This window comes from Doryrhamphus excisus, chromosome 13 (genome assembly GCF_030265055.1).
Source record: "Doryrhamphus excisus isolate RoL2022-K1 chromosome 13, RoL_Dexc_1.0, whole genome shotgun sequence".
Classification (NCBI taxonomy): domain Eukaryota; kingdom Metazoa; phylum Chordata; class Actinopteri; order Syngnathiformes; family Syngnathidae; genus Doryrhamphus; species Doryrhamphus excisus.
The window spans coordinates 638,973-651,416 of NC_080478.1; the positions used below are offsets into that span (position 1 = coordinate 638,973).

General features: G+C 47.2%; 1 non-coding gene across 1 annotated transcript; it reads right to left on the reverse strand.

Annotated features, from left to right (window-relative positions):
* Positions 1–10,899: 10,899 nt before the first annotated feature.
* Positions 10,900–10,974, reverse strand: trnai-gau (transfer RNA isoleucine (anticodon GAU)). The gene has a single exon. It is a non-coding gene; the product is annotated as a tRNA-Ile (tRNA).
* Positions 10,975–12,444: the final 1,470 nt, after the last annotated feature.

Consider the following 12,444-nt stretch of genomic DNA (forward strand, 5'->3'; position numbering starts at 1 on the left):
AAGAAAGGTTTCCGTATGCGACGCACACCCAGGGCTGCCCAAGCTGTTGACTGTGCAGTTGCAACAAAAGGTAGGGAAGAAGTGAAGAGCTTGCAACCAAAAGGCGCTAAATCCAATTTTCACTAAGTTGCATGTTTTTCATGAGTTTAATAGACCTCTGTCATGTGTATCCAAATCACATATTTTGGTCTTGAAATCATTTTAAAAAATATGAAAAAAAGTGATGTTCTAGTGAGAAGGGGTTGCTTTACCCTACTGGTTGTTGCAATCGTAATCCTGCTCAAGGTTCAACATGAAATTGTGACATACAAAACAGGAACTCCCCGTCGGGAAATCAAACAACAATCCGCGTGACAAAATTGTTAAACTGTTATTACTTTATTACTTTTGTTTATTCTTAGATTGTTTATTTTTTTACTGTTGAACTAGTTCTGTCCCCTTTGCTGCTGTGCAATGTAAATTTCTCCACTGAGGGACGACTAAAGGTATATTTGTCACGCTGCGCTGTGACATGTGCTTATACCTCATGTTGCTGTTTGGGGGCACGTCTGGGTTTTGGTGTCATTTGTACCCTTACTGCTCTCCTTGTGCATTTACAGACGCGGACCTCCCTTGAGTTGGGCGGAGCTACCTGACGGGTGCAGCTGTTGCCAATTCATCCTAATTTCCAGCCTCCATCATTAGGCACTGAGCTGCTGCAGGAGGGTGCTGGATTATTCCTTGGTGGATGTGACAGACCAGCTCCGAGCTGTTACCGTGCTCCTGTACCCCTTCAGCACTGCTTTCGCCTCTGCCACGCACCCTCCTACCCGTCCGGTAGCCCGCGTGCCTTTCGGACTACTTATTGTTTCGTGAGGTAATTTGTGTTGTGCCTGCTGGCACTAAGTCACGGAGCCCCCTCTTTGTGCGCCCTCGCTTTCAGTTTCTTGTGCCTCACTCACTGGACAATTAAAAGACTTTAAGACCTTACCTGAGCCTGCTGTGTCCTGCATCTGGGGATCAAACCGCCACGCCACGCGCCCTTGCCCTGACAATATTCTGATTGGAGAGGCGCTGTAGATTGTAATGCACATAATTGATGCAATCAACATTTTTATTAACGGTGATCCAAGGGATAATTGACTCAAAACCTGCTGCAATCTGATTGACTAGTTTATATTCGTCTGGAACTCTCTTGTAATGTTTAGAAGCACTGGTGGACACCATTCCGTCTGGGACCGCCGTGGCAGTTATTCGGCCTCCGACCACACCTACAGACGAAAAAGAACACAGAGTGCGATAAAGAAGTATAGCTAATGACAAAAATGTCAAAACAAAACCAGGAAGCTTATCCTAAGTGGCATGTAATATAGTTTGCCGCTTGCATGTATGTTGTGCAGTATCAGTGTAATCAGGTGCTGAACTATCAGTGTGTGTGTGTGTGTGTGTGTTAGTTAATCCAGAAATCGCCTCAGTTGTTGGTTGGGGAGGAGGAGCCCCCAGGGCTCGGGATATCGCCAAGGGCAGCGACATCTTCACCACTTCCCCCCTCACGGGCTGCATCCAATGCAGACCGAGGCGACCTAAGAGATGAGACATCCTCCGGGGCAGGGTGGTCTTTTGGATGAGAGTCGCGACCCCCGCGGTGTAATGAGTACACAACGGTTGTCTGCGCAGCCAAAGCAGAGGCCAGCGACTGACCTAGGGTCACGAAGGCTTGTGAAGTCTCCGAGTCCCAGTCCAGCCTGGCGTTGGCATGCTTAGAGCCCTTGGCACGCACTTGGCAACTGAAGGAAGAGATTGTTATTTGTGTTGTCCTGAGCTGACCCACATGGTTACGCAACACACGTTTTGTAAAATGAGGATGATCTACCTGAACGGTTTATCAATTAAGTGGTGGTTTCAGCTCAGGCCACAGGGTGGAATGAAGGAAGAGATTGTTATTTGTGTTGTCCTGAGCTGACCCACATGGCTATGCAATGCATGTTTTGAAGGCTTGAACCAGGGACCTCATGTTTTTACACTCATATACTTGTTTTTGCCCGCTTCTATTTGACAACTATATAACTTGCTTCGCACACTTTTTGACTTTTCACACTTATATAACTTGTTTTTAACTTGTTCCGGCAACGGGATAAATATTATTCCCATATCCTGATAACGAACTAGAATGTTGTGAGACATTGAGGTGCCTGAGGCAGAGGACGGAGGTGATGACTCCTCTCCTGCGGAGACAGGCTGGCCACCTGTTTTCGCACGGGCGAGTCTATAAAGCATTTGTTTTCTCAATCCCGGTTAGAGTCTGCTGTGAACTGTGCACGAGTGTCCAGCTTTCGGTTTCCAGATTACTCTACCGGGGTGTTTTTGGCTCTCCGCCCTCTGTCAACGGTAAGGTATGCTATTCTGGATCTGAACTGTGTTGATTGGAGTGTTATGTGGGGGCATGGGGGTGACAGCTTGTGTCTAGCATAATAACTCATGATGGGAAATGTTGTGAACTGCTGTGTGTTTTATCATTAAATATCATTAATATACATACAGCCGTTGTTTGTGGTCATTTCTCTGCTGCGATCTCTCCGAACCTGTAACAAGCTATTTCATAAAACAGCAACGCGCGCAAGGGTGCAGTGCGTTCCGCGTAGCAGGGGATGTACTGTCGACTGTAACCACACAGTCCCAAAAAGGACAGCATTTCACCCACCGTGGAAGGCTTGGGATGCCTGAGGATGGACGCACGATGGGCGTCCGACATGGCGCAGCCAGCAGCTGAGAGAACACGACCCAGAAAGGTGACAGTTTTCCTCCAGCATTGTAGCTTTTTGCGTGAGACTTTGAAACCCAATTCGTACAGACACAGCAGCACGGCTTCCGTGGCCTGCAAACAACAATCAGCAGAGTCAGTGGCGAGGAGGAGATCGTCCATCCATCTGGAAGCTGCAAAACTGACAACACCTAGTGCAAATGATGATTGAACAAACCAGGGCTGTTCTTGAAACCTTGGGGCATGCGGGTGTACTGGAACCGTTGGCCATGATAGATGCAAGCAAAATACTTTCAACTCACAAAAACCTACGTCAAATGGACCGTTGGACCACACCCCCTCCGGGATGGTGTCCAACATGGGTCCGGAGAGTTCGTGATCTGTCAGTGTTTTTAGCTCGTACCTGTCAATCAAGCGATGTTGAACAACGGACACGTCTGTGCATTGGCACACCACACGATACGCCGACTCCGAGGGTGAGTGTTGTACCTGCGGTACCTCAGGGAGCGGCGTCCAGTCTTTAGCTGCCAACAACCGTTTCACCATGGGACCCAAGGACTGTTGTTCATGTCCTGGGGCCACAGCCAAAGAGATGTGTGGCGCCGAATCAGGTGTGCCTTTGTACCAGGCCTGTTCCAACTTAACAAAATAGACGCTGGCCGCCACCCCCTCAGGACCTGCGAAAAGACGAGAAGAATTTAACCACTACTCCATACCTTCCTGATATGTCATATCCTGTTGTGTGTCGTAAAACAATGTGCAATGTAACGGGGGTGGTGGGAGGCATATACGTGGCCTTGGACAGGATCCATGGTTTCCACGTCTCATAGACTGACACCACACTGCTTGGTGACGAAGTCCGAGTCAGAAGGCACCAATAAATGTCGGCTGTTGTGGTTGCCGGCAGTTGTTTGAGCAGGTATTGTCCTCCTGTACTTTGGTTGTTGCAGTCCACTGTCGTGCCATCTGGCAACGTCAGGGTTAAACCAGAGTCTGTGCACAAAATAGTAGCATTAGAAGCAGTCAATATGTCACGACCAATCAAGTTCAAACCAGTTGGCACCGCCGTCCTGGTCTTGGTCGTATTAACCAGCAGGGGAAGTTTGAGAAGCCGCTTGCTGTTGCTGAGGTCGGTGGAATGGGCCGCCCCGCCCACGTGAGCCTCCTTGTGACTGCATGCCTGGTGGTTGATGAGCCCATGGTTGCTGTTGCTGTTGTTGTGGGAGCGACTGCAGTGGTCCTGATGGTGGCCACTGTCCAGTGCAGGTGAGGCAATCACGTGCCCAGTGGTCAAGAGCTCAGCACACGAAACAGCCAGTGTAGATTATGTTTTTCTCTTTCTTTTTATCTGAGGTGAACTCTCGTTCTTTAGCTAATTGTAATTTCAACAGTTGTGCTGCTAAATCCTTTTGTGTTTTATCTTTTTCGTCCTCCTCCTCACGGTGCCTGCGCATGTGGTGTAACAAGATCGCTTTGTATGATTTTTCTGTTTCGACTGACAGATTAGGAACATCTTTTAATTTATTAGCCACTGACGAGGGCATTCCAGCTAGCACTGCCGCTCGAAACAGTGTGGTCACTGACAGCGGACATCTCCCCAGGCCAAACTGAGGCCAGCTGTGAGGCGCAATACCTCGTTGATCCATGGGTCTGCTCCACGGGCCAGTGGAGGCAACTTATGACACATGCCGTCAATGTCTGTTATGGTAAAAGGTGTGTATACCGTGTGCTGGCTCGCCACGTCAACTTTTAAAGGCATAACTGTTTTAGATCTAGCCCCTGTGTTGTCTCGTCTCACAGGGGCTGGTGAAGATGGCGTTAGGGATATGTCATCTTCCGATTGGGTATCCCGTTCCGCCGTAGGTGTTGCCGGCTGGCGCCTGCTGTAATCTGCCTCAGCAGGGTGTCGGCGCCTGGTACTGCCTTCTGGCAACACATTAGACATGTCAATTTGTTTTAAAATCTTAGATACGCTTTTACTGTGTCTGGCCGAATCTATAAGGGACATGTTTTGCATCGCACCCGTGCAGGAAGTCGCACCACCAGTCTCCACTGATGGGTCGCCAACCTGTGGCGCGGGGCTGCCTATGTCTGTTGGGGGATGGCGCCTTGCTTGTTGTAGGGTCGGAATGTGTCTATTTAACTCCTCCCCATTAATGTCGACTTCTCCCTGGAATCTTAGAGAAGGATAGACTCCACTGGGAGGGTTTGGATCGGACGGGGGTGCCGATGACGTGACCACTAGGGCGCTTCTCGCCTTCGACTGTTTTTCCCGCGTCATGTACGGGGCGGCCAAAGCCAAGCTTGCCATCCCCATCGAATGAATCATTCGCCTGGAATCTTCTAATTTTTTCAGCGTATTCTTAAGTTCTGACTTCTGCCAGAATGACGCCTGCTCAATTTTCTCCTCCACCTGTCTTATTTATTTCATAATCTTTTCCTCCTCCCGTCTGAACTTACTCTGAACCTTCACAATATTATCCCTACTCTGTCCATCACACACTTCCCATATCTTACGTACCATCTGTCTATCTTTATTCTTATCCTGACTTACCAAGCCCCTCATAACCTGACCTTCCACAAAACCAAACAACTCACTTTCTGACACCCTCGGGGGACCCCCACACATTTCCTACTCCTCACATTCTCGGCCCAACTCACCTTCCATTCTATTCCCACAACAATTAAAACAAAAAACAAATACAAAACTGATAGTTGCAAGGATGTTGAGCAATAATGAAAGTTATCAAATAGACCCTGTCTATTTAAGCATCCATGTGAAGCGTTCCCCTCACCGCCTGCTGGTGTACTGCCCTTCACTGGACCCGAATGGAGCGTTACATTTACGGCCCTCCACCCAGTTGGGTACGCCGACCCTTAGCGGTCCCGGACCACGCAGTATACTGGAACAAACACCGGTTTTCTCAAAACTTCACAATAATGTCACAAAACATACACTATGTCAACACACCTGCTAGCGTAATAATATTATCAGACACACAGACACAATGCTACCAGGTTTCCACCAAATTTGTTATTGACCAATAGCAGAATTTGAATAAACAGGTTTCTGCTTACCTTTTTATTTGTAGAGGCGCGCCTGTAGTGGAAGCCCAGAGCATCGAACAGCAGCCTAAAGTAAGACCAAACCACACAACACAACTCCCCCTCCAACCACGTTGGGCGCCAATTGTTGGAATTTGACCACCTGTTCTTAGGTCAGTGATTCCTGTGGGTGTCGTGTTGGAGGCAAGAGATGACAACAAACTTGTCAGTTATATGGTTTACTCTCAGACCAGTCAGATTACACGGAGCTCCGGGCTCATAAGTCTTTCCCTAACACCTGCAGAGACGTAGGCTTTACTTACAGGTCAGAACAAATGAGTACAGCTAACTGTCCCTGCCCGGCTTTTATTATGCTAAGATATGTCGGTAGATCTCTGGCGTATCACAGGTGGCCCCCCTCCTTTACTCGGCTGACATCTTCTCACCAACGCAGGGCGGCCGGGGTGGAGCGGTGGAGCCAGCCGCTATCGACAGGCCGTGGCTGCCGACGTCATGCTCTCCCGTTATCTGTTGTTAGTCAAAATTGTGGATGTATAGTAGCGCTCCGGAACTGTATGTGCCTGAAAGCGATTATGTGTCCTGTGATTTGCCCAAGGCTACTTGGTTGTACTTGATTAAATGTAGTGCATAGTTATATGAGTGAGACACAAGAAATAGGAGACAAACATACATGAGACACAAAGAATAGGAGACCAACATACATGAAATCCTTCAATATCTAATCTAATCTAATGAACTACAATTCTGAGAGTTGATGTGGTGTCAATTGGCCAAAGGGGAATTCAAAACAGAGGCTTGTGGACCATGACCGTTTCTGTGGTAGCTGGAGACTTCAACCAGTGAAATCCATCCATTTTCTGTACCGCTTATTCTCATCAACGGACTGTATTCCCCACCCGTTACCAGCATGGGGACATTCCAACCCAAGATGAGAACACACCGGACCAGGTACACAGCAACTTACATGGCACAGACCCAGCGTCACACTGCCCCTACTTTTAGCCCAGACTGAGGTCCACTTTTGCAGCTGAACTAGCTCAGTTGGGAGAGTGTTAGACTGAAGATCTAAAGGTCCCTGGTTCAAGCCTTCAAGCTTTGAGTATAATCCTGATTTGCCTTGTGACTTGGCAAATAGTTTGGAAAAAGGACCTTAACTTCAAAATCCCGCCCATCCAGCCAACCTTCAGTCCACTGAGACATCAAGGCGAGCCTGAGGTTGGCTCAGGTGCTTTTTTCACCTTCACCTTCAAGCCTCATTTCCAATTGTGATTTCTTGTTTTGTTGAAGAAAAGCCCATTATTTCTGGAACATGTTTAATGAACTACAATTTTCCCTCCAAAGGAGAAATCTTTGTCAATTTGGACAATTGTCAATCTGCCCCCACTTTGGACAAATCGTCGTGATTCATTGTTTGGCAACTGCTTTGTGACCTCGCCAGTCCTCTTAACAGCCCATTCCCATTGATCCCCATTCACATGTAAAAGATCCCCGGGTCGAAACTGGGTGGAAACACGGCCGTTCAATTCCTACTTTTACAAAAACATGGGAACAAGGACATGTGCTTGATCTCTGAAGTTGTGTACACGAGCAACTGTCCCAGTTTGGACACACAATACATATTTCCCAGATGACTGATTGGGTGCATCACTGGCCTGCATGGAGGGGCTCAGAGGAAGGAGGTGGCCGCTGTGGTGTCATTGCATGTGTGGCAAAGCGAGCGGGGTAGGTAAATTGCTGACAACTTCACTTGGGGACTTTCACCCCTGGATGTAACAGGTTGGATCAATCACAAACTCTACATTAACCCCAAAAATCCCACACAACAAGATCGTGATTTACAATTATAAAAGTAGTTATTTCATTAAACAATTCTCTTGAAATGAGCCACAAACCATGAATAATACAAAGAAAGTGGTGATGGGAGGAGTTATCAAAAAGAAAAGAGGCCTGGGCTGGGCTTACCACGACAGCGGTAGCATAAAAGGAGGGATCCAAACCACACTGCACCCGTGACTCAGCAAACCAAAAGTGGAAAAAAAGGGACACAGGGAAACTGCTGCCGCTCTGGGCCCTCAGCACCTGCCAACGAAAAAGAACGTCCTTAAAAGCATAAAAGCAATTTCAAGAGGGGTCTGTCAAAGAGGGATTCAGGTAACCCTCTATGGGCTCACGCTGACACTGTTGTCCAGGCTGTATTGCCAGTGCTTCAGCCGCGGTGGATGGGGACGACTGGAGGAGGAAGAGGAAGGAGAAAGAAAGAGGCAGGTCCCGGAATCGACACCTCCAAGATTGATTGAGGTCTTAAACTGCCCACATGGACAAGCCAAATATCTTCTGGACGAAAGAGTTCATGGTCAGACAAGACAAAGGTTGAGCCAGTCACCTGAAGGTTAGATTTTTGATGTGAGTGTCCGGGATTCAAGTCCCAATGCCTCCTTTTTGCCCTCAAAATACAAGGGCAACAGGACAATCCCTTGGTACTTTATGGAAACGAGTGAGGCGCCTGGCTTTTAACTGGAACTGGAAAGACTTGTGTAGCCCCGCTCACAAACCAAGTGTCTTCCTCACATGCACATGTTGCCAGCTGATCCTTGACATCAGCTGTCACAGACATTCGTGTCATTTGGGGAACTCATCCTGGTCCACGTTTACCTCTGATTTGTATTTGAACTCAAATCAACAAGTAAATAAGTAAGCATACACTACCTGGTAAAGGACAACACAGTTGATTGCTGCAGGGTAAGTCGGTTCCACCAAGACTTGAACTTAGATAGAAGAGGATAGTGGGGTCCACTGCCCCCATTGCTCTGCTCCTTGCAGTCGTGGTGACCAAGAGGTTTGTTGCCGCTCTGCTTTGACATGCTGTTTTCTTTACCTTTCCCCGGTCTTGTCGAGGGTGTTTCGCAGGTGGGTGGGTGGTGTGATGTTGGTTATGGGGGCTGGTAAGTTGCCGCCGTGGGCTTTTGTTGTTCCTGGAGCACATAAAGAAGGTGGCCAGGGCCCCGTTTCACGAAGCAGGTTCAACCAACTCTTGAGTCTAACCCCGAACTCTGAGTTGATCTACTCTGAGACAGGAAACTCTGAGTTACGGGTTTCAGAACAGGTGATTTCATTTGGTTCAATCAACACAGAGTTTGTTCACTCTGAGTTAAGCGCGTGCACCACAACTTTAAAAAGCCCTGATCATTGGAGCCCCGTTCCCTCGATTCACCATGGCAATGAGTGATCGTTGCCATGGTGAAGAAAAGATCGTCATATTTCAGTCCTCTGGAACTGGATATATTAATGCGGTCATACGGCGAATTTGAAAGCGTTTTTAAAAAGTAAAGCAACATTGAAAGCGTTTTTAAAAAGAAAAGCAACACGGCTGCAGCAGCAAAAGAACGTGAGTCGGCGTGGGAGAAGATTACTGCTCGAGTCAATGCGTAAGTTTAAATTTATTATATACATTTATGCAATCACAATAATATTAGGCTACAGATGCAAACAAGTAGAATGGTGTTACAGCTACAATTTATGTCACTTAGATGTAATCCCACCGGCGAAAAAGGAACATGGAAGCAGCTGAAGATGAAATATAAAAACATTGTTCAAACAGGTAAGCCCTCAGCACAACAGTCAGGGTGCCTCTTTTTAATCATGTTTACCACTAAATATCATTCAGCGGCTGTTTCGGTGTGCATTATCTCCAACATAATATTGTTTTCACACACATAAATGTCCTCGCCTGTATACAGTTAAATCAGACATATGAAAAGCAACATCTAACTTCTACTCAGCCAACAGAAAGCGGGCAGATGCCCGCAAAACTGGCGGAGGACCACCCCCACCACGTCTGACCGAGGCAGAGGAGCTGGCCATGAGTCAGACTGTCGGGAGGCCAGTCGCAGAGGGGATCCCTGGAGGAACCTCATCCTCGGACATGATTACACAGGAGCCACCAGCCTTGATAAGATGTAATAGGCCTAGGCCTCAAACTTCTTTTGGGCCTATAGTTCAATGTTAATTTCCCTTTCATGTGTTTTTCTTTTGTCTCAACAGATTCTGAAGGCGTACTTGGTCTAGTGGATCCATTTGCCACTTTCACTGTAAGTAGCCAATAGTCCAGAGATTATGCCATATTTAAAGTATAGCATAGTGAAACATAACACTCTAAACAGGATGATGAAGATGATGGGACCACAATGTCTGCTGCCTTCTCTGTGGTGTCTGAGAGGGAGCCTGAGAGGCCTACAGAGGTAAAATCTTGATGTTACTGATTTCCTCTCCATTCACATGTCTCTACATGCTTTTGTGGATTATAGTGACTTTTAGCCTACACTGAAGTATTAACGGATTCTTATCCATTTTAACAGAGCATGGCTGGGCAGCAGGAAGAGGGTCCCTCAACCTCCACAGCACAGATTGACACAGTGAGATATTCAGTAAATTCCAGAGGTTAATTCAGTGGAATTCATGTGCAACTGTATAATGTCATCCTTATGTGTTCCCAGCTACCACTAAAAGAAATCTACAAAGTGCATTTATTAAAAACAGTACAAAAAACAGAAAAAGAAATGGTGCTGCTGGACCGCCAGATAACTAAAACGGATCTGGAAATTGAATTATTAAAACACAAGTTAGAGGTGGGTGCAAGGTCATAGGTGAATTGTGTTGATGATTGTAACAATTAAAAAGTAAGAAACAATTTTTTTTTTCTTATTTGTAGGAAATAAAGAAGACCAAATAAAAAAAAATTTGTCTTTCTGTTTATTTTACTGCTGTTGGTGATGGTGATTATGAAAAACGACCAAACTGGCTTTAAACACGCGCGACAATGAATGAATCACACCGTGTGTAGCGTAAGAGGGCGGAGACAGAAAGAAACTCGAGGTTCATTGAAGAAAACCTGGTCCCGACCAGGTTATGTTCACAGAGTCTGTTGCCATAGTAACTGACACCGAGGTTAAGTTATCTCTCTCTGTGAAACAGGCTGGCGTTACTCCTCTGTCTCTGGTTTGACTTACCTCCCTTTTTGAAACGGAAAACGCAGAGTTTCCCTCATTTCAGGGTTAACATACTCCGAGTTTTCACTAAACCTGCTTTGTGAAACCGGGCCCAGTACAGGGGTTGAACCCGTGACCTCGGCGTTATCAGCACCACGCTCTGACCAACTGAGCTAATCGGCCACAGGACACCATTGCAATATTTGATGTATTTTTATTTTATGTACCCCGAAGCAGACTCAATCGGTACGCTGGGGTCTGAGGGCGATAAGTGGGGACCTGGTGGACACCTTGTTTGTCCTCTTGACAGGTATTTCGGGACAGTTTAACAATTGGCTTTTGATGGTGGAACAAGCTAAAACGAGGAAAACGGACCGTTAAGCATGCCTGGGAGTGTCAACCTCACCCTGGTTAGACGCCCCCAACCCGACATACATTGACGCCATAGGTATCCCTCGTGGCGTCCCAGAGGAGTATAAAATTATGGATCAGGTTAAATCCAGTTTTGCTTTTATCATCCCTTGGATTTCCATGAACCATAATACCGGTCCATTGGACCGGTCTCGCCCGGACGAGTCTCTTGCGAGACGATCCAAGATAGTGGTGCGCACAGACGCAGCGGCTCACGGCTCTCCCTTTCAGTGCTTTTTTGCTTATTTCATGTGTGTTTGTCTATGGACTCTATCCACGTATACATTGGCATTACACCACTATACCCGACAGGACCTTGTGGACATCGGCTACCGACACAAACTGGCAGTTTGCAGAGACTTTCATCGTCGACACAACATCCCAGACGAACTAGCGAGACCACCGGGCGCTCCGTGGATTGTTGTCGGGTCTGGAAAGAGGCGCAGGCGGCGTCGGGAGCGCAAGCAGAAGCGGGGTCGCAGGTCCGGCCTACTGCTACGGCTACGAAACAATCCACATAATCCACCCCTGCCCAGTCTGTATCTCACCAACAATTTTCCTTGCTAATGTCCGATCTCTGATCAACAAAATGGACGAACTACGACTCTGTATCACCAACAACAAACGGATTATGGACTCCAACGTCATGATTTTCACAGAGACTTGGCTTAACAGCAGTATCCCGAACAATGCTATCGAGTTAGCAGGACGCTCCATCCTTAGGGCAGACAGGACTGCGGACTCTGGTAAAACCAAAGGTGGAGGTTTGTGCATTTATATGAACAATGCTTGGTGCACAAACTCTGTTATCACAGAGAGTCACTGCTCACCCAATGTGGAGTTTCTCATGGTAAAATGTAGACCTTACTACCTCCCAAGAGAACTCACATCGGTCATTGTCACTGCTGTCTACATGCCACCAGATGCTAACGCTAAGATTGCAATGAAGGAACTGCATGTAGCCATTAGCAAACAGCAAACAAGACACCCGGAGGCTGCTTTTATTGTTGCGGGTGACTTTAATCACTCCAACCTGAAGACAGTCCTCCCCAGGTTTCATCAGCATGTTTTGTGCCACACCAGAGGAGACAAGACACTGGATCATGCTTATTCAAACATACCTGGAGCCTACAAGACGACACCCCTCCCCCACATAGGACAGTCTGATCACCTATCCCTTTTTCTTTCCCCTAAGTACTTACCACTCATCCAACGTGTGAAACCCACAGTGAAGACAATAAA